A 20,105-nucleotide genomic window follows, 5' to 3' on the forward strand; every position below is an offset into this window, starting at 1 on the left:
TGCCTGTTCTAGACACTGAGGACAAGATGAATGAGGTCACCACCTGATAGTACCTATACCATCCTCCTGCCCATGAATGCAGATTCCAGGGCTGTGCTGACTCTGTACTCAGAGTGATTCTACGACAGTTAAAATCCACCAGGTCTTGTGGGGCCTGGAAGAAGGCAGAATCTCTGACTTTCTTTTTTCTTTTTTTCTCATTTATGTAATAGGCTCATAATTTTATTCCAACTAAACTATTTTGTGAAACAAAAAACATGCTTGATAATGCCACATGGCCAAAACATGCATGATATTTCTGTATTCTTATTATGTGCACAAGTTCTCACTTGTTTTGATTTTTCTAATTAATTTTTATCAGAGTATACTTGATTTACAATGTTGTGTTAGTTTCTGCTGTACAGCAAAGTGAATCAGTCATACATATATACATATCCGCTCTTTTTTAGACTCTGTTCCCATATAGGTCATTACAGTGTATTGAGTAGAGTTCCTCATGCTGTACAGCAGTTATTGTTGGTTACCTATTTTATATATAGCAGTGTGTATATGTCAATCCCAATCTCCCAATTTATCCCTCCGCCCTCCCCCCGCTTTCCCCCTTGGTGACCATAAGTTTGTTTTCTACATCTGTTTCTGTTTTGTAAATAGGTTCATGTGTACCCTTTTTTATATTCCACATGTAAGTGATATCCTGTGAGATTTGTGTTTCTCATTCTGACTCTCTGACTTTCAAATGGTCGCACCTGTGTATTGGCAAGGCTTCTCCAAGACTCTACTGAACTGAGGATAATTACATTTTATATAGCTGATAGTACCACCATCAGTTTTGAGTACACGATAAGTGCTCAAAATTACAGATTCTATCAATTATGCTTAACCCTACTTTTTCAAAGCCTGTAATTTGTTCTTATCTCTTTGAAATTACACTTTTATTCTTCCCTTCCATCCATCATTAAGATGTACCAATTCCTTTCAACATAAAAATAATCAAATCTAAGTAAATAAGAATATTACTTGTCTCTTTTTAGCATTTATATTTCAAATTTGATTAATTTGATCCTAATATAAGCTGAAATATTAGAAATTAAAAGGATGCAAATTAAATGTTTTTATTTTAGCATCAATTCTTTTCATGTATTAGAATGCATACTGGAATTGTTTTTTCCTCAAACTATTAAACAATTGCTAAAAGAAAACTTTTACACCTTGTTCATATGTAAACAGTTTTTAAAATGTAAATATTTTCTAAAATATGTTTTAGAAAAATACTTTGCATTTATAACATAAGGAATGTATGAAAACTTTAGTATGTTGATTTAATATGCACCTATGAATAAATTCAACATGGAAAACTATTATATTTAAATTCATTTTTAAATTCATTGTTAAACTGTGTGTTTGAAGAATTCAAATTATCTTGGTTAAAAGTAGTCTGAACAAAATTAAAATAAACTTTAACTGGAGTATCTACTAAAATATGGAAAATCTAATGGTGTAAATTGTTTTATATTACATAAACTTTACTTAAAACTTCTTATTAAAACATGTTTATGGTTACACATAAGATTAATGTAAAACTGTTATGTTTCAGATACTATTCTAATTCTGGAAATTTACTAATACAAGCACAGCTACACATACCACTTCATAACTTTCTACACTTAAAGAGCCATGATTTCCTCATGGAGAGGGAATTTTTTTTTTAAACAATAGACTTTACTTTTCAGAGCAGTTTTATTTTCATAGAAAAATTGAGCAGAAAATACAGATTTTCCATGTACCCTTTGCCCCCCCATATGCACAGACTCCCCCACTATCAACTTCCCCACAAAAATTGATGAACTTACAGTGATGTCATTGTCACAAAAACCCCTATATTAGAGTTCATTAGTACATAGGGTTCTTAGTGTTATATACTCCATGGGTTTTAACAAATGTATAATGACGTGTGTGCACCTGTATCTACAGAGTAGTTTCACTGCCCTAAAGATCCTCTGTGCTCTCTGCCTATTCATCTCTCCATCCTCCTTAACCCCTGACAAACACTGACCTTTTTACTGTCTCCATAGTTTTGCCTTTTCCAGACTGTCATAGATTTGGAATTGTATACAATATGTAGACTTCTCAGATTGGCTTCTGAGAAGTCAATGCATTTAAGATTCCTTTGTGTCATGGCTTGTTAGCTCATTTCTTTTTATCACTGAATAACATTCCACTGTCTGCATGGACCACAGTTTATTTATCCACTTACCTACTGAAGGACATCTTTATTGCTTCCAAGTTTTGGCAATTCTGAGTAAAGCTGCTGTAAACATCCATGTTTAGGTATCTATGTGGACCTAAATTTTCAAATCCTTATCTGAAGGAGCATAATTACTGGATTGTATGTAAGATTATGTTTAGTTGTGTACAAAATCACCAAACTGTCTTCCAAAATGGCTGTACCAGTTTGCATTCTCATCGGCAATGGATGAGAGTTCCTGTTGCTCCAAACCCTCACCAGCACTTTGTTGTCAGTGTTTTGGACTCACCATTACAATAGGTGTGTAGTGGCATCGCGTTGTCTTACAGGGAATTTTTTAAATGAATGAGGGATTGTATTTTACAAGAGACATTGGTTCCATAACCTTTCCCCCACTCTCTGCACACACACAATGTGATTTGGTTTAATTTAACATCTCCTTAAACGTTGTTGACTAGTTAAGTGAAAATGATTAAAAACACAATTAATTCAATGTACATGCTTACTGATTAATTTTGGGAATTAGTCTTACTGGAAATAAAAGGAAAGTATTGTGAGTTAAATATTAATTCTCCAAACACTTTGTTCCTTATGATGTAACTTTTTTCAATTATATGCCACATGGTCATTGACAACTGCCTACATCTATCTATACAAGCAGTATTAAAAAGGGATTTGATTTTCTAGCTTGGCAAATGTGGTATTATAATTTAATAAAGGTGTTCTAGTAACCAGGTCACTTTGCTCTCTTTACCCTGAAAGAACATTAATTAAACTGCTTTTGAGGGACGAGATTAGGCATCCCATGCTCTGTTTTCAATTATATTCTTCAAAGGTGACACACTTTGGAGCAAGTAGGCAGCTTAGCTCTTACTATCCCCACCCTCTCTCATCACCCTCACAAACAGAATCACATATTATAAAGTAAAGATGCAGAGAAAGCTGGCAGAAAACACAACAAAATAAAACAGAGCACAATACAATGATGATGGCTATCTAGAATGCTTGGGAACCTTAGTGAAAAATGTATATTTATCTTACCTGAAATAAATACAACTTGTAATATAATTATCACAATTGCTCAAGTGTGTGATTTTAATGTTTAGTGAATTAACAGTCTTTTAAGTCATTATCTTTATAGTTAAAACCAGGAAAATATAGTATGCTTAATATGAAAAGGCATACAAAAAGTTTATGAAATAAGTTTTTCCTAATTAATTATTGTTTGTTTTCTGCCAACCTTTCTACAAATATTTTGTACACAATATGAAGGCCTTTCATCTTTTCACATGTTTGCAATTGCTGTTAAAGTATGAGTGCATATTGCCTTAAAAATTATACTACACAGTTCTTACAGTTCTCATTGTGGTAGTCTGTGTTTTATAGAGGTTTTTAATTTTGATTTATATTATCTGGATTTATAATATTTCAAGGAGTAAAGATATATAAAGGAGATTCTTGAATTTTTAAAAAATTTGATGAAAGTAATTTAAAAAAGTAATCAGGTTACAAAAAAGTGTCTATCCCTGAATCAAGTGGAGTCAAAACTAAGACTCGGCGCGCACGTGTGTGGGAGGGGGCGGGTGGGGAAGGATCGCCAGCGAGATCCTGAGGCGAGGCTCGTGCGCCCGCCTCCGCCCTGGCCCCCAGCTCCCACCGGGTCGCCCCGGCTCAGCCATGATCAAGGCGATCCTCATCTTTAACAACCACGGGAAGCCGCGGCTCTCCAAGTTCTACCAGCCCTACAGTGAAGATACACAACAGCAAATCATCAGGGAGACATTCCACTTGGTATCTAAGAGAGATGAAAATGTTTGTAATTTTCTAGAAGGAGGATTATTAATTGGAGGATCTGACAACAAACTGATTTATAGACATTATGCAACATTATATTTTGTCTTCTGTGTGGATTCTTCAGAAAGTGAACTTGGCATTTTAGATCTAATTCAAGTATTTGTGGAAACATTAGACAAGTGTTTTGAAAACGTCCATGAACTGGATTTAATTTTCCATGTAGACAAGGTTCACAATATTCTTGCAGAAATGGTGATAGGGGGAATGGTACTGGAGACCAACATGAATGAGATTGTTACACAAATTGATGCACAAAATAAACTGGAGAAATCTGAGGCTGGCTTAGAGGGAGCTCCAGCTCATGCTGTATCAGCTGTAAAGGATATGAATCTTCCTGAGATCCCAAGAAATATTACCATTGGTGACATCAGTATAAAAGTGCCAAACCTGCCCTCTTTTAAATAAAAATATTTAAAAGGCCACTCCCAGGTAAAATCCGGGGGAAAAGTCATCTAAGTTCACCATGCAGTTGTTTACCGAAAATAGAGGGGGAGAGTCTTAACTTCTGCTCTTGGATTTAAGTCAAGGTACTGCATAGAAGTTATGTAAAATCATATGGAAGTTCATTGTTGCTTTTCTTGCTCAGTGATTTTGAAGAAATTGAGTAGTTACAGTGTGATTTTTTTCTTTATTTTCTAAACTGCATTCCTATGACCACCTAAGGCATGCCTCTATGTATTGGCTACTACAGTACTTTGAAAAGTGTTTGGGACATTTCTTTAAATTATGTATAACCCAAAATGTTGGTGTTTTGTATGGATCACAAATACAGCATTCCTTAATTCTTTCTGTTATTTGTCAGAAGTGTTATTTAAAGAACGAAGTATGTATTGCATGAAAAAATTATGACTTTTTCTCTTAGTTTAAATAAAATCCAAGGTAACTGGACTTCTAAAGCAAAAAAAAAACAAAAAAAACCTAAGACTCATGTAACTCCATTAAGAGCAGGACTCTTTGTACTTCTGAACACTAAATAATCTTGTCCAATAATTTTATCACAGTACCCAATATGTGGTTTTCAATGAAAATTGTATTGTTTGCATTGATCTTACAGAAGGTATGCTATTCATATCTGTGAAGCCATAGGCATATAATGATTTTAATCCAATATATATACAGCAATTATTGTGTGCTGGCACTGTTCTAAGTATTTTACAGACAGCTCATTTAATCTTTAAAATGATCCTGTGAAGTAAGTACATTTACTATACCATCTCCTTGAAACATAATAAGCCCAATAACAGGCTTGACATTTGACTTTACACGAAAGATTAAGAAAATTCTGACCCAATAATTGTAAGCACATCATACTAGTTAACTCAGACATTTCTCATGATGTACACAGGACTCACAAGTTGCATCTATTTGTCTCTTGAGAAGATAGAGAAGCTTTAATTATTCTTTCTTTTATGTTACTCTACAAATTTGTGTGAAATTCTGTCAAGAATTTACAGTTTTCTGAGGACTGCCTGCATACATATATTCATGTATATGAATACACATATTCAATAATAAATCATGTGTCTTTTCTCTGCTATATTGAGAGAGAGAGAGGTCTTTTGGTTGGTAGGATTTTTAATTTCCCCAACAATCATTAGGAATGCTGCATAATATTGACAGAAATGACTCTCCAAGCCTGTCTAAACAACATAACTTCAAAAATATGAATCAAATGGAGATATTAACAGGCAAACTTGATAAATCACAATGATAGAGAAACACTGTAATACTTCTAGATGGGAAATGTAGTTCAAGCAGCCATTAAGCATAGTGCCTTGGTGTGGAGCAAACCCAGAAATATACTTACAGGAATATAGTACTCTTCTATAAGCATCAGGTTTAATGCTACATTTATATACAGTAGAAGGCTGAGGTTGAGTTACTTTCTTCCTGAAGTTTATAGTTTGGTGTTAAGTTTCCAAGTTATGAGCATAAGCATATGTCTTTTTCTGGTCACTGAATATCTTATTCAGTCAAGAGTTCATATATGTCTTGTCTCAGAATATCTCAGTTACTCTTTGTCTTATTTATCACAGAAAAATACAAAAATGATAGTAAAAAACAGGATTTCTTCTATGGTTTCTACTTTATATATTTTCTATATAGGCTATTCATTATTTTCCATCAAGCAAACAAAAGAGATAATAGTCATGAATGGGCATCAACCCCCAGCTAACAAATAATTTATTTGAATAAATTTAACCTGTAAAAATCCATGTCCCTGGGGTAGTCACTATGTGTTGTCATTATTTAAGAACAGCTGACCTTCAGGAGACATCATCCAATGAGAATCCTTTGATATTTCACATTTCAATTCGTCATAGCATGGATGCTAGCACTAACTGCCTCCTCACTGACCCCAAACCAACCAAATAAACACAAATGATTCTACCAATTTGTGTCTCTCTGTATAAAAGGATCACCCAATGCTCTCAAGAGTCCTGGTAGCAGCAGTTAAGTAGTTCAGTCATCGACAGAAGGCTTCTTCAACTGGACTGCCATTCTCTATATATAATGATTCTATGGAATATTTCCAAAGTGGACCCCTATTTTTGTCTGAAATTGCAATAACATAAAATACTATATATTAAGAACATTTGGTCATATATTGCCTACATGCAACATCTACTGTTTTGTTTTCTGGAAGACTATAAATGTTATCTGTTCAATTCTTCAGTGGTACATATTCATAGAAATATGATACTATTTGACATTTTATTTTAATTTACACATAGTCACACACAATAAGTAACAAATATTTATTTAGTCCTACACTTTCTTATGGGTATGCATCATGTTTAACAATAGCTCATCATGACCCTGACCAAAGATTTATAAGAGATAGCAAAGGCAGAGGACAAATGATATAAGGGATGTGAATAGGAGGACATGGGGTAATTAATACTGGAAAGTTTCTGCATTAAGTATAAACTGTGTGTCTTCTGTAGAAATTAGGCTTATGAGACAGTGAGTAAATAAATATAGGGGAAATGATAAATTAATCTTTTTTTAAAAATAGAACAATTTCATTCTTTCATTATAGTTCTTTGGAGATATTTTCAACAAAACATAGTAAATATTCTACATATTGGAGAAAACAAACATTTCCTGATGTTAATAATAGAAAAAAATTTGAAAACAAGTTTTTCACCAACAAAAACTGAAAAACGGTCATATTTTTTGACTGAAAATAGGTCAGATTTGATTCATGGGCAGTTGATGACTTCCTAGTTAGGTCAACGGCAAACATTTTCCTTAAATTTATAGCTTAATTTTGTTCATTAAGGTGAAAATTATATTGAGAGTACATGATATGATAAAAGCATTTTATCCAAAATATGGTAGTGGCAAAGGTGTATTGAAATTAATAATAGTTCCCAATGCTTTTGAACATGTATAAATAAGGTACCACTAGTAACAACTATAATTAATAGCCATTTAATGTCTTGATAAAATATATTTTGAAAGTCTCCCAGAAATTGAGAAAATGAATAGTCCTAGAGACTGAATAACAGGTACTTTGGTGAGTGTTTTCCCCAGCCCTCTAAATTACTGGCTTTCAAAAAGAAAAAAAAAATGGAGAACTAATGCAGAACCTAATCAAATTGTCAGCTAATTACCAATTTAAAAATAATTTATAACACTGGATCACTGTGTGATTTTTAGCCCATAAACTGGAAGGAGTTCAAAGAATCGATTGACCTGTTATGTCAGACAGAGTCCAGTCAAAAAGCGAATCTAAACTAGATATTTCAAACAGGAAACAATATAGGGAACTGGTTTCCCTGTTGTTAAAGCATTAGGTGAAAAATAAAAAACAAAAAAATCTTGAAGTAACTCAGAGACAACTGCAGGAAGTAGCTACACACTCAAGACTTTGGGGAATTAGCTTTTCAATGAGATGAATTTGAGGTAATTATGAGATGCTGGTAGAGGCCTCAGTGAGGGAAAAGAAAACATAGTCAGTTAAGAAGCTCTGTAGTCTAAGAAAGGAACGGTTTGATGAATTGGCTTTGTGTCATTGGTGAATGCATGGAAGCTGAAGTCTGACTGTTAAGGGAGGGCATGTGTATACGTGAAGTAAAGATGTTCCTGGTCAAAACATGACTGTGTGCATTTTTAAGGAGTATTAAGACACTGCTGACTTAAAAAGAGACCACAAAAACGTTGTCTAGTTTGGTGGAAGAAGGAGTGAAGATAGATTTATCACACATCTTTATATGCTAAGGCCCATTCCTTGAAAAGGGAAAAATATCAGCTAACTGTAATTGAAAGTAGGGGTCTGGCTGCTCACTGCTCAAAAGCAATTAAAAAGGCAAGGTTGGTGAAAAGGAAAGTGTGCTTTATTTTGGAGGCAAGCAATGCAGTGGGGAGGACTCCTGTCCCAAGGCCAACTCACCCCCACTGACAACCAGTGGGTGAGAGATTTTATAGATGGAGGGAGGGGGCTACATGCAGAAACAGCACAGTCAGCTCTGACGGTCATCTTGAAATTGGTCATGCAGTAGTCTGACCAGTGTCATCTTGTCACCTTGATGGTTTTAAGTACAGTTAGTCTTTATATATATATATATTTTTTTTTTTTTATACACAATGTATTTATTTATTTATTATTTATGGCTGTGTTGGGTCTTCATTTCTGTGCATGGGCTTTCTCTAGTTGTGGCAAGTGGGGGTCACTCTTCATCGCGGTGCGCAGGCCTCTCACTATCGCGGCCTCTGTTGTTGCGGAGCACAGGATCCAGACGCGCAGGCTCAGTAATTGTGGCTCACGGGCCCAGTTGCTCCATGGCATGTGGGATCTTCCCAGACCAGGGCTCGAACCCGTGTTGTCTGCATTGGCAGGCAGATTCTCAACCACTGCGCCACCAGGGAAGCCCTACAGTTAGTCTTTAGTTCCAGGGTCGGTTTGTTACCATTTCTTTGAGGCCAGTTCTTGGCATTGTGGCAGCTTATGTCATGGCTACAGCCTGGTCATTGCGTAGTTAAATTCTTTTACCTGGCGGGGGTTTCAGTATCTACAACACAGCTCCCAGGATATGGCTCAGAATATTATCTGTAGCCCTTGAGAAGGAACTAAAAGTCCTTGACTTTGCTTAACGACTGAACTGTTATTATTATTTGGTCTCATTTGACTGTTTTCCTTTGTTGTGCTTTTTCTCACTTCTCTTATTAAACTTATTCTTTAGCTAAAAGATTTCTACAGACAAAAGGCAGGCTGAGGACGTGGGGGACAAGGACCACAGGGTCCTGCTCCATTTCATAACTGCTGCAAATTAGATAGAAGAATATGAGGACAAGGGATGTTGCCTTTCTCTGAAATGCAAAAGTTTTCTGTGAAATCCAGCTGACATCTTGATTTTTACCATATGCATGGATGTATGTGTGTGTGTAAATAAAACAAAATCTGTGGTTATATTAATATGAATTAGAACAGTGGTGTAGAGATATATTCCTTTGATATAGTATTGACTTACGTTCACAAAAAGGCTATGGGTTGTTTTATCAAAGTCTAAGATAATGTTATGTAACGAAAAGTTGCTTTTTCATCAAATTGACTTTCTTAAGTTAATTTTGCTACAACATAAAGGCATATGAGTTTTGAATACGTTTACATAAAAAAATTCATTAAAATGTGTGAAATTTCTAAAGTAAATAGAGAGATGTAAAATTCCCAATTTTCACCTTATGAATAAATAGCAGAAGAGAATGACTTAAGTATTTGTCCTTTCCATGAATTTTTTCAGATGAAAATGAATAACAAACCCCTTGTTTTTAAAGTCATTCATTTTCACAAGTAAGTTGTGGAATTACTTAATAAACACATTTTTAAATGATTTCTGGCTCTCTAGTTTCTGAGGAAAGAAGAAAACCAAGATTTTGCCTTTACATACACTCCAAAATTCATATTTATTTAATTTCTTGGTTGAGTTACCTGTTATGAGCAATGGACGTAAAAAACATCCTATCTGAAGATAACATACATTAATGTTCATATGCCTATATTTGTATGTTTGTGTATATAATACAAAATATAAAATGGTTTAGTGTTTTATAATATAAAAATATAAAATGGTTTAGTGATATTGTATACTCTCCAATTAAATTTATTTCTTCTTGGATTCATAATTAAAATAATAACCATAGCTTATGTAATTTGTGTCTAAAGATTTTCACTTGTGATTTGAATGTCATTTAGGCCATATACTGATTTCTTGTATAGTTGTAAATAAGTTTGGAATAAACAAAGACATTATTAGGTGTTTCCAATGGAAAGTTACTCATTATTTATAGCATGACTTTCTGCGTTATATGACTTTAGCCTTTCATTGCCTTTGAAATATTTTACTACCTGGTAAATTGTAGATAACTGATAGCAATGGAAAATAATTCTTGCCTATGGACTTGCAAATGAATTTTGTCTGGAAAAGATTCAATTGATTTCTATTCCCTTTTAGGTGGAAAAGGCCAGGTTTGCGTCTATTTGTAATTTCATTTCCACAATTGTTTACAGCATATAAATGTATGGCTCTTTGACTTCTTTGAACTGATTATATAAATCTGCCTAGTTCCCTCTTAAATAATGAGTTAATTAAATATTTAACATGTTAAATTTATATTTGTAAGAAATTCATGATTTTACCTTGAAAAAGTATCCTTTAACATTCTAGATATCTGATTCATTTTTCTTAGAAGAAGAATAAAAGGATTAATACAAGCTCAAAGTTCTTGTGATTGTTTAAGATATGTGATTATATATCACTTATACAATACATAAGTGACTATATATAGGCAAATTTAAATATACTTCCTGCAACGTAAACAAAGAATGTAACAAGAAAAGATATTGTAAATAGAAAACTTATAGAACACCTTTCAGTTTTAATTTTTCGATTCTTTATTAATACACAAAATAAGCTTTAAAAAAATAGAACTCAACAACTGAATTAACTCTTGACCTTTCTAAAGTAAACCTCCTATACTTATTCTACCAGTTTACTCTAAATAAATAGTTCTTTAATTGTTTTGAATCATTAAAACATCCTTTTAAGGAGAAAATAATATAATTTTTTATTTTGGTATACTGAAATAATGCAAAAATATCATGATCTATTATTTCCTTCAGACACGAAATTTTGATTGGTTAGATTCAAAAGAATTTCCAATTACTATGCACTTCTAACAAGGTCCTTTAGACTTTACTGCACCTTCTAGTGAATTAATAAAAAAAGCACTCAGCTAGGTGGACAAAACTCTGGATACCAAACTTAGCAAGCAAATACTGCCTTTGTGGAAAGAGGAAAAACCTGGTGAATATAACACTTCATAGACAGAAGAAAGCTCTTCTTGGTGAATATACCCCACCTAGGGTGCCTGGCTTGAAAAGTGAGATGTAGTTTTAATTTCAGCCTCACTCATTGCCTTGGCCCAGTGCCTTTATGCCCTGGACAGCTGATGGCAACCTTGCCCCTATCGTTTTGTACTGGGCATCATTTTTGTATTTTACTTTGAGTAAGTTAAGCATTCTATTATAAATTCTAACAAAGCCTTTTTTCATGAACAAGCCTCTATTTTTTTACACCATTATATGCATTACATTATCATAGTGTTTCATATATCATGTAAAGAGATCAGCCAATAATATTTAAAATAATGATAAAAGTACCATGAAAATACTACTATTAATAGATATCTTCTTAGAGAAAAAAATATCTGATAGACAAAAAAACAAAAGACATAGTTAAAAACAAATGGTATCATTATTTAGTCAATAACAATTCTACTTAAGAGCAGGCTCTTTTTATATTTTTCTCATTCATAGTATATATTTTATACCAACTTTCTGGAGCTACTACCTCTGATACCACTGACTGATTCCTGTTCTTACCCAGCCTTGGCACCCCAAAGAACAGACAGGATTTGGGCTGGTACCCAATACTTGATTCAGGACCAGGTCTCTAGCACAGTTCTATCTTTTTGGAATTCAGCGAGGTTGAGAGACTAAATAAAAAGTTATGCGAGGTATGACCTGAATTTCTATCTTATGTTGATGATCTTTCAATTCATCCTTTTATTTTTTACATCTCTATTGGAGTATAGTTGCTTTACAATGTTGTATTAGTTGCTGCTGTATAACAAAGTGAATCAGCTATACGTATACATATATCCCCATATGACCTCCTTCTTGTGTCTCCCTCCCACCCTTCCTATCCTACCCCTCTACGGGGTTACAAAGCACCAAGCTGATGTCCCTGTGCTATGCAGCTGCTTCCCAATATTTTACATTCGCTAGTGTATATATGTCAATCTTAGCTTCATCTTAGCTTAACCTCCCCTCCCCGGGTCCTCAAGTCATTCTCTACATTTGTGTCTTTATTCCTGTCCTGCCCTTAGGTGTTAGAACCATTTTTTTTTTAGATTCCATATATATGTGTTAGCATACAGTATTTGATTTTTTCTTTCTGACTTAGTTCACTCTGTATGACAGACTCTAGGTCCATCCACCTCACTACAAATAGTTCAATTTCATTTCTTTTTATGGCTGAGTAATATTCCATTATATATATGTGCCACATCTTCTTTATCCATTCATCTGTCGATGGACACTTATGTTGCTTCCATGTCCTGGCTATTGTAAATAGTGCTGTAGTGAAAAGTGTGGTACATGTCACTTTTTGAATTATGGTTTTCTCAGGGTATATGCCCAGTAGTGGGATTGCTGGGTCATATGGTAGTTCTATTTTTAGTTTTTTAAAGAACCTCCATACTGTTCTCCATAGTGGCTGTATCAATTTACATTCCCACCAACAGTGCAACAGGGGTCCCTTTTCTCCCCTATGTCTTGATTACTGTAGCTTTGTAGTATAGTCTGAAGTCAGGGAGCCTGAGTCCTCCAGCTCCATTTTTCTTTCTCAAGATTGCTTTGGCTATTCAGGGTCTTTTGTGTTTCCATACTATTTGTGAGATTTTTTTGTTCTAGTTCTGTGAAAAATTCCATTGGTAGTTTGATAAGGATTGCATTGAATCTGTAGATTGCTTTGGGTAGTATAGTCATTTTCACAATGTTGATTCTTCCAAACCAAGAACATGTTATATCTGTTCACATGTTTGTATCAGCTTTGATTTCTTTCATCAGTGTCTTATAGTTTTCCGCATACAGGTCTTTTGTCTCCTTAGGTAGGTTTATTCCTAGGTATTTTATTCTTTTTGTTGCAATGGTAAATGGGAGCGTTTCCTTATTTTCTCTTTCAGATTTTTCATCGTTCATGTGTAGGAATATGAGACACTTCTGTGCATTAGTATTGTATCCTGCTACTTTACCAAATTCATTGATTAGCTCTAGTAGTTTTCTGGTAGCATCTTTAGGATTCTCTAGGTATAGTATCATGTCACCTGCAAACAGTGACAGTTTTACTTCTTCTTTTCTGATTTGGATTCTGTTAATTTATTTTTCTTCTCTGATTGCCATGGCTATAACCTCCAAAACTATGTTGAATAATAGAGGTGAGAGTGGGCACCTTTGTCTCATTCCTGATCTTAGAGGAAATGGTTTCATTTTTTTCACCATTGAGAATGATGTTGGCTGTGGGTTTGTCATATATGGCCTTTATTATGTTGAGGAAAGTTCCCTCTGTGCCCACTTTCTGGAGAGTTTTTATCATAAACGGGTGTTGAATTTTGTCAAAAGCTTTTTCTGCATCTATTGAGATTATCATATGGTTTTTAACCTTCAGTTTGTTAATATGGTGTATCACATTGATTGATTCGCCTTTACGGAAGAATCCTTGCATTTCTGGAATAAACCCCACTTGATCATGGTGTATGATCCTTTTAATGTGCTGCTGGATTCTGTTTGCTAGTATTCTGTTGAGGATTTTTGTATCTATGTTCATCAGTGATATTGGTCTGTAGTTTTCTTTCTTTGTGACATCCTTGTCTGGTTTTGGTATCCGAGTGATGGTGGCCTCGTAGAATGAGTTTGGGAGTGTTCCTCCCTCTGCTATATTTTGGAAGAGTTTGAGAAGGATAGGTGTTAGCTCTTCTCTAAATGTTTGATGGAATTCACCTGTGAAGTCATCTGGTCCTTGGTTTTGTTTGTTGGAAGATTTTTAATCACAGTTTCAATTTCAGTGCTTGTGATTGGTCTGTTCATATTTTCTCTTTCTTCCTGGTTCAGACTTGGAAGGTTGTACTTTTCTCAAAATGTGTCCTTTTCTTACAGGTTGTCCATTTTATTGGCATAGAGTTGCTTGTAGTGATCCCTCATGATCCTTTGTATTTCTGCAGCGTCAGTTATTACTTCTCCTTTTTCATTTCTTATTCTGTTGATTTGAGTCTTCTCCCTTCAAATCATCCTTAAATGATTTTTCCCAGACTTGCTCTCAGGGAAGCAAAGAAATATTTGACACTTGATTTGTGGAAATACAACAATCATTTTAAAAGTCCAAGGAGGTACAGCTTTTTAAATAGACCAAGGAAGATGGGAAAAGTGTATCACAGGAGGAAAAACAAACAAACAGAAAATATGGAAGAGGGAAATGAGGGAGATTATACTGCACTGAGGAATAAACTTATTTCACAAATAACTTTTTCTTCTTTCTTTGTTTATTGCAAGGAACTGTCAAAGAGTAATTTGAGAGAATTAGTAATCACAAATTATTTTAAGTAATAGATTTTAAAAATTCAATCTATAGCACGTTTGGACAAATTTTCCTCTAAAGGGCCACAGAATAAATATGTTAGGCTTTCTGGTCCATCCTCTCTCTGTCACAGTGTTATATAGCAATGTGTTATACTGTAAAGGCAGACACAAGCATACGTGAACAAGTGGTCGTGGCTATGTTCCTATAAAATTTTGTTTAAAAAAGCAGGCTTTGGGCCATATTTTTTTGGCCACTGATCTATAAAATAATGGTATAGCATAGATAGATATCAGTATAAAATTCATTAACATCACGAGTGTTTTTTTGTTGTTGTTCTTAGCATTTAAATATACGTATGATATCACTTACACATGGAATCTAAAATATGTCACAAATGAACCTTTTTATGAAACAGAAACAGACTCACAGACATAGAGAACAAACTTATGGTTACCAAAGGAGAAAGGGGGTGGGGTAGGGATAAATTAGGAGTTTGGGATTAGCAGATACAAACTACTATACCTAAACTAGATAAACAACAAGTTCCTACTGTATAGCACAGGGAATTAATTCAATACCCTGTAATAAACCATAATGGGAAAGAATATGTATATAAACATGCATAATACGTGTATATATGTGTGTATATATATATATATAACTGAATCACTTTCCTGTATAACAGAAAATAACACAACATTGTAAACCAACTATACTTCAATTTTAAAAGAAAAAAAGGTTTAAGTATAGACTTCTTGGAAATCAGAGAAAAAAACATGTGGATATAGCCATATTCAATTATGAATTTAAAAGCAGCAATTTTTTGTTATCTCAATTTAAGAGATCCTCTAATGTTTGTCATATAAATGTATTTCAAATAATATGTGAGAAATTAACATTTTATGTAAATTCTAGGGATAGTGTCAGAATACAGGAAGGCTTCTGTATCACATACATCCCAGCGAAGTCACTGATTTTTCTCTACTGTCATAAAAGAGTGGACTAGACCTTGGACTTCTATTGACATAACCTCTTGGTTGTTTCAGGTGAAAACATTTTGTCAAATACAATCAGGGTAAATTTGGTGTTGTATTAATTGCTGAACATAAGACAGAGCTATCATTTACCTAATGAGCATGGTCAGGAATGCTAGACACACAGGCAATTCGACCCCAAAGAGTATTTCTGGTACATCTTAAACTTGCTTTTTAGTTATACTGAATGAGGAAATGGACTCTCAGAAGCAGTAGTTCTTCACCTGTGTTTCACATTACAGTCATTTGAGGAGCATTAAAACAACTGATGCCCGGGCCTCATTATCAGAGGTTCTGATTTAATTGATTGGTGGTGAGGTGTGGGCATCAGTGTTTTTTGAAAGCACACTGGGTGATTCACATGTGCAGCCAAGATGTTGAGCCACTGTTTCCGAGCTTAAATAAAGTAAATTAAAATCACATCCCTATTAGGGGAAAAACTGAAACTTGACATTAGTTCGGGTGCTACATCTAGACCATAATCTCACAGTTGCTTCTTCATGCATATAGCTCTATTAGATTATGCAATGGAACAATGCCTTGAGCATTTAGGACTCGTAAGTTGTGTCTATTGCAGTAATTGTAAATCTGAATTAAATTAGTGGAGCTGAAGAAAAATACACTTTTATCAGTGAATTGCATTCCAAGTCTCATCCACTTTTAATGCCCAGTTTAAGGGCAATCTAGGCAGTGTCCCCAGTCCTTCAAGAAGTATAGAAGCCCTAGCTGAAGCCTATTTTTATTTCTCCCTTTAGACATCTATAGTGCTTTATCTGAATCATATTTATTTTCTCTTTCTCTCTCTCAATTTACCTTTTATTTTTTAGGCATGCCTTTTTTCCCCTTCTTTTGGACTATGATATGCTGAGGGTAAGGACCATTTATGATTCATTTCCGTATCATCTACAGATTCTTGAATTAGATTTATACATAATAAAATTTCAATTATTTGTCATAAAATAAATCAAATACTACTATGTAAATGTTGCACCTTTTTCTATTCTCCTACTATATGTGTATCATTTATAAGATTTATATATGTATAATTGGGGAGTGTGTTGTGGGGTAAGAAGACATGATAAAGGTATTGCTAGCATATAAATTATGTTAACTTAATCTTATGTAAATGGATTTTAAAAATCTGATATTCTTTTTTAAAATTGATTGGATTAGTCCACTTATATTCATTATTGATATGTCTGAAGGTGTCACTTGGAAATTAATATGTTGAAATCCTAATGTCCCATGTGATGGTATTAGGAGGTGGGGCCTTTAGGAAGTATTAGGTCATGAGGGCGGAATCCTCATAAATGGGATTCGTACTCTGATAAAAGAGGCCCCAGAGAGCTCCCTGATGCTGTCTGGCATGTGAGGACATAGTGAAAAGACAGCTGTTTATGACCAGGAAGCCCTCACCAAACATTGAACTTGCCGATGCCCAGATCTTGAAATTTCCAGCTTCTAGAACTGTAGGAAATAAATGTTTGTTGATTATAAGCCTCTAAGTCTGTGATATTTTGTTATAGCAGCTTGAATGGACTAAGAAAATAAGAATAATTGATATCTTTGGACTTATTTCTATAACTTTTCTTTGTGCTCCCTATTGTCTTTTTTTGGTATGTTTTCTTTTTGGATATATTGTGTTTATTTGTTTTGTTTTTATTTCATTGTTTTCCTGTTACAGACTTTGAATTTATATAACTTTTTTCCTTATTTTAGTGTTTGCCCTGGGTATTTTATCATACATGTTTACTGTAGAAATATTTTTTATCCTTTTCTGTGTCTGAGAAATTTCAAATTCTTTTCATTAATGGCCCAAATCTTTTATGGCATTATGCTTTCGCACTCACTTTATCGGAGTCTTAATGAGGTAAGGAGATAAATGCTTAATCTCAGTTGGCTTTCTTCCATCCTGGCTTCTTAATGTCTGTTGTATTTCTCTATCCCTACTAACAATAGGTAAATTAACTCAGGATTCCTTTATCATTCATCTGAATCTTGCATTCCTTTCCTAACTGCCTAATTTTTTTTTTTTAAACATCTTTATTGGGGTATAATTGCTTTACAATGGTGTGTTAGTTTCTACTTTATAACAGAGTGAATCAGTTATACATATACATATGTTCCCATATCTCTTCCCTCTTTGTCTCCCTCCCTCCCACCCTCCCTATCCCACCCCTCCAGGCAGCCACAAAGAACCGATCAGGTATCCCTGTGCCATGCGGCTGCTTCCCACTGGTTATCTACCTTACGTTTGTTAGTATATTTATGTCCATGTCTCTCTCTCGCCCTATCACAGCTCACCCTTCCCCCTCCCCATATCCTCAAGTCTGTTCTCCAATACTAACTGCCTTTTAACTTTCTTTGCTTTCAACCTTGCCAACTTCAATCTAATTACTGTTAAAGTAACCTATAAATTAATATTTTCAGATGTCTTTTCTGCTTTAAACCTTTAAATGGCTCACCATTTCTTTCTATATTAAGTCCAAACAGAAACATGTGACACAGTCCTTCGGACAAGCCGCTAACTCTTCATTTCTAGCGTAGTTTCTTTGGATGCTTTGAAATTTCTGAGAGACTTTTCATTGGCTGCTCTACTTCTTTTAGCAAAGATTTCATACTGTCTATTCAGTAGGGTCATGGTACAAAAAGCATACTGAAGCTGCATAGTAAGCATGTTTTACTCAAATTGTTTAAATGTCCATACACATATTAAATTATTACAAATTAAGCACTATAACATTCTGGGAACTGCTTAATGATATTCAGCACAGCACTTAATTTTCCTAGAACAGTTTGTTTATGTTAATTTGGTTTTAATCAGGTAAAATGCTACTTTCTACCACACTGGCACTATTAGCTATTCTAGTAGGAAAATGACAAGTCTTTTCCAAAATTAGAAACTGAAGTAAATATTCAGCCAAACAATTGATCCATTCTGATGATTATATTTCAATTATAAAGTACATGGAACACTATTAGAAAAATTGGACTTTAAATCAAAAGGTGGACTCTGTATGCTGTTTTGTTTATTAAATAATTTCAAATACATTTTTTAATGAACACAGCACTCTCAAGAACAGGAAATTACTTTTCTCATAAGTAGCAAAGCCTATTTGTTGCTTTACTAATATGGTATTTTTGAAGGTTTTTCTATTGGAAATATTTCAGTTATAAGCTTCCAGGAATATTATAGTTAAATTAAAAGCATAAAAGCAGTGCAAAACATGTTAAGCTGAGATTTGAATTTCATTTTGACTCTTGATGGTTATGCCCATTATATATTATCAGTCAATAAACCCTCCAAGCAAAAGATTTTACATTATGCAAAGCATAATCTCATCATCAAATAAAAGCTCAAACTCATATATCCCTCACTGTGTATATTTTTAAATGCCATATATATGTATATATGCATATATATAGATCTATATGATAATAAAACTACATAATGGGATCGATGCTAGTATTATTTTCCTCTTTTAGATCAGGAAACCATGGCACATGGAAGTTAACTAATTTCATCAGAGTGACAGATTTAAGAAATGGTAGAGGTGGAATTTGAATTTCAGGTAGTTTGGCTAAGAGTCTGCCACTTTATAGTCTGCCTAGTGATAGTGATCAACCTTAGATAATTATAACTAACAAACTTGACTACAGCCTCCTGTTTCACAAATAATTTTTCTAGTCTATGAAGTATGGAAACATATCTAAAAAATGGAAAAGAAAAATAGTCTTAAAATCAAAACTTTATCAACCCAAAAACTAACAGAGATATTTTGCTAGTTAGAATTTTGTCAAGGGTTAAAAATAAAAAAAACAATGGTCATAATAATTTAAAAAGTACTCAGCATTCATGGGAATACAGCAACTGAAGGCATTTTTAAAATGTACTGTTAGTCTGCACCAGTGGTCTCACATTATAGCTCAACTGCAAATTCTCAGCCCCAATCAGCACTTAATGAATCAGAAACTCTAGGTGTATGACCGAATCATTTGTGCTTTAACAAGTACTTGAGGTGATTCAGATGAACACTCAAGTTTGGCAACTTGTTGTGTTCAAGTGTTGTGTTGTGTTGTTTTACGCACAACAATATGATTCAGTGACGGGGCCCATTCAGAAACATAAAAAACACACAAAGTTTAAGTAGTTTAGAGATGAGCAGAGTCTCATTTTTAGCATGGCCTGACATGCCAAATGAACAGGTATTTTTTTTAATAATCTGAGTTAATAAAAAAAAAGAAATTGTAAGTATTTGAACTTCCAAACTGTGTGAAGTGGAAAGAAAAGTGGAAATTGTAGAGTTGGAAGGGGGCTGGAATTTAGAC

At 34.1% G+C, this 20,105-nt stretch overlaps 1 protein-coding gene and 1 pseudogene across 3 annotated transcripts in view; one reads left to right on the plus strand and one right to left on the minus strand.

Annotated features, from left to right (window-relative positions):
- The window catches only part of FSTL5 (follistatin like 5), a 651,623-nt gene that overhangs the window by 325,873 nt on the left and 305,645 nt on the right, over window positions 1-20,105 (minus strand). The gene's annotated exons all lie outside the window — the stretch shown is intronic.
- LOC103078357 (AP-3 complex subunit sigma-1 pseudogene) lies at window positions 3,923-4,504 on the plus strand (annotated as a pseudogene).

Source organism: Lipotes vexillifer, unplaced genomic scaffold (assembly GCF_000442215.2).
Source record: "Lipotes vexillifer unplaced genomic scaffold, Lipotes_vexillifer_v1.1 scaffold582, whole genome shotgun sequence".
Classification (NCBI taxonomy): Eukaryota; Metazoa; Chordata; class Mammalia; order Artiodactyla; family Lipotidae; genus Lipotes; species Lipotes vexillifer.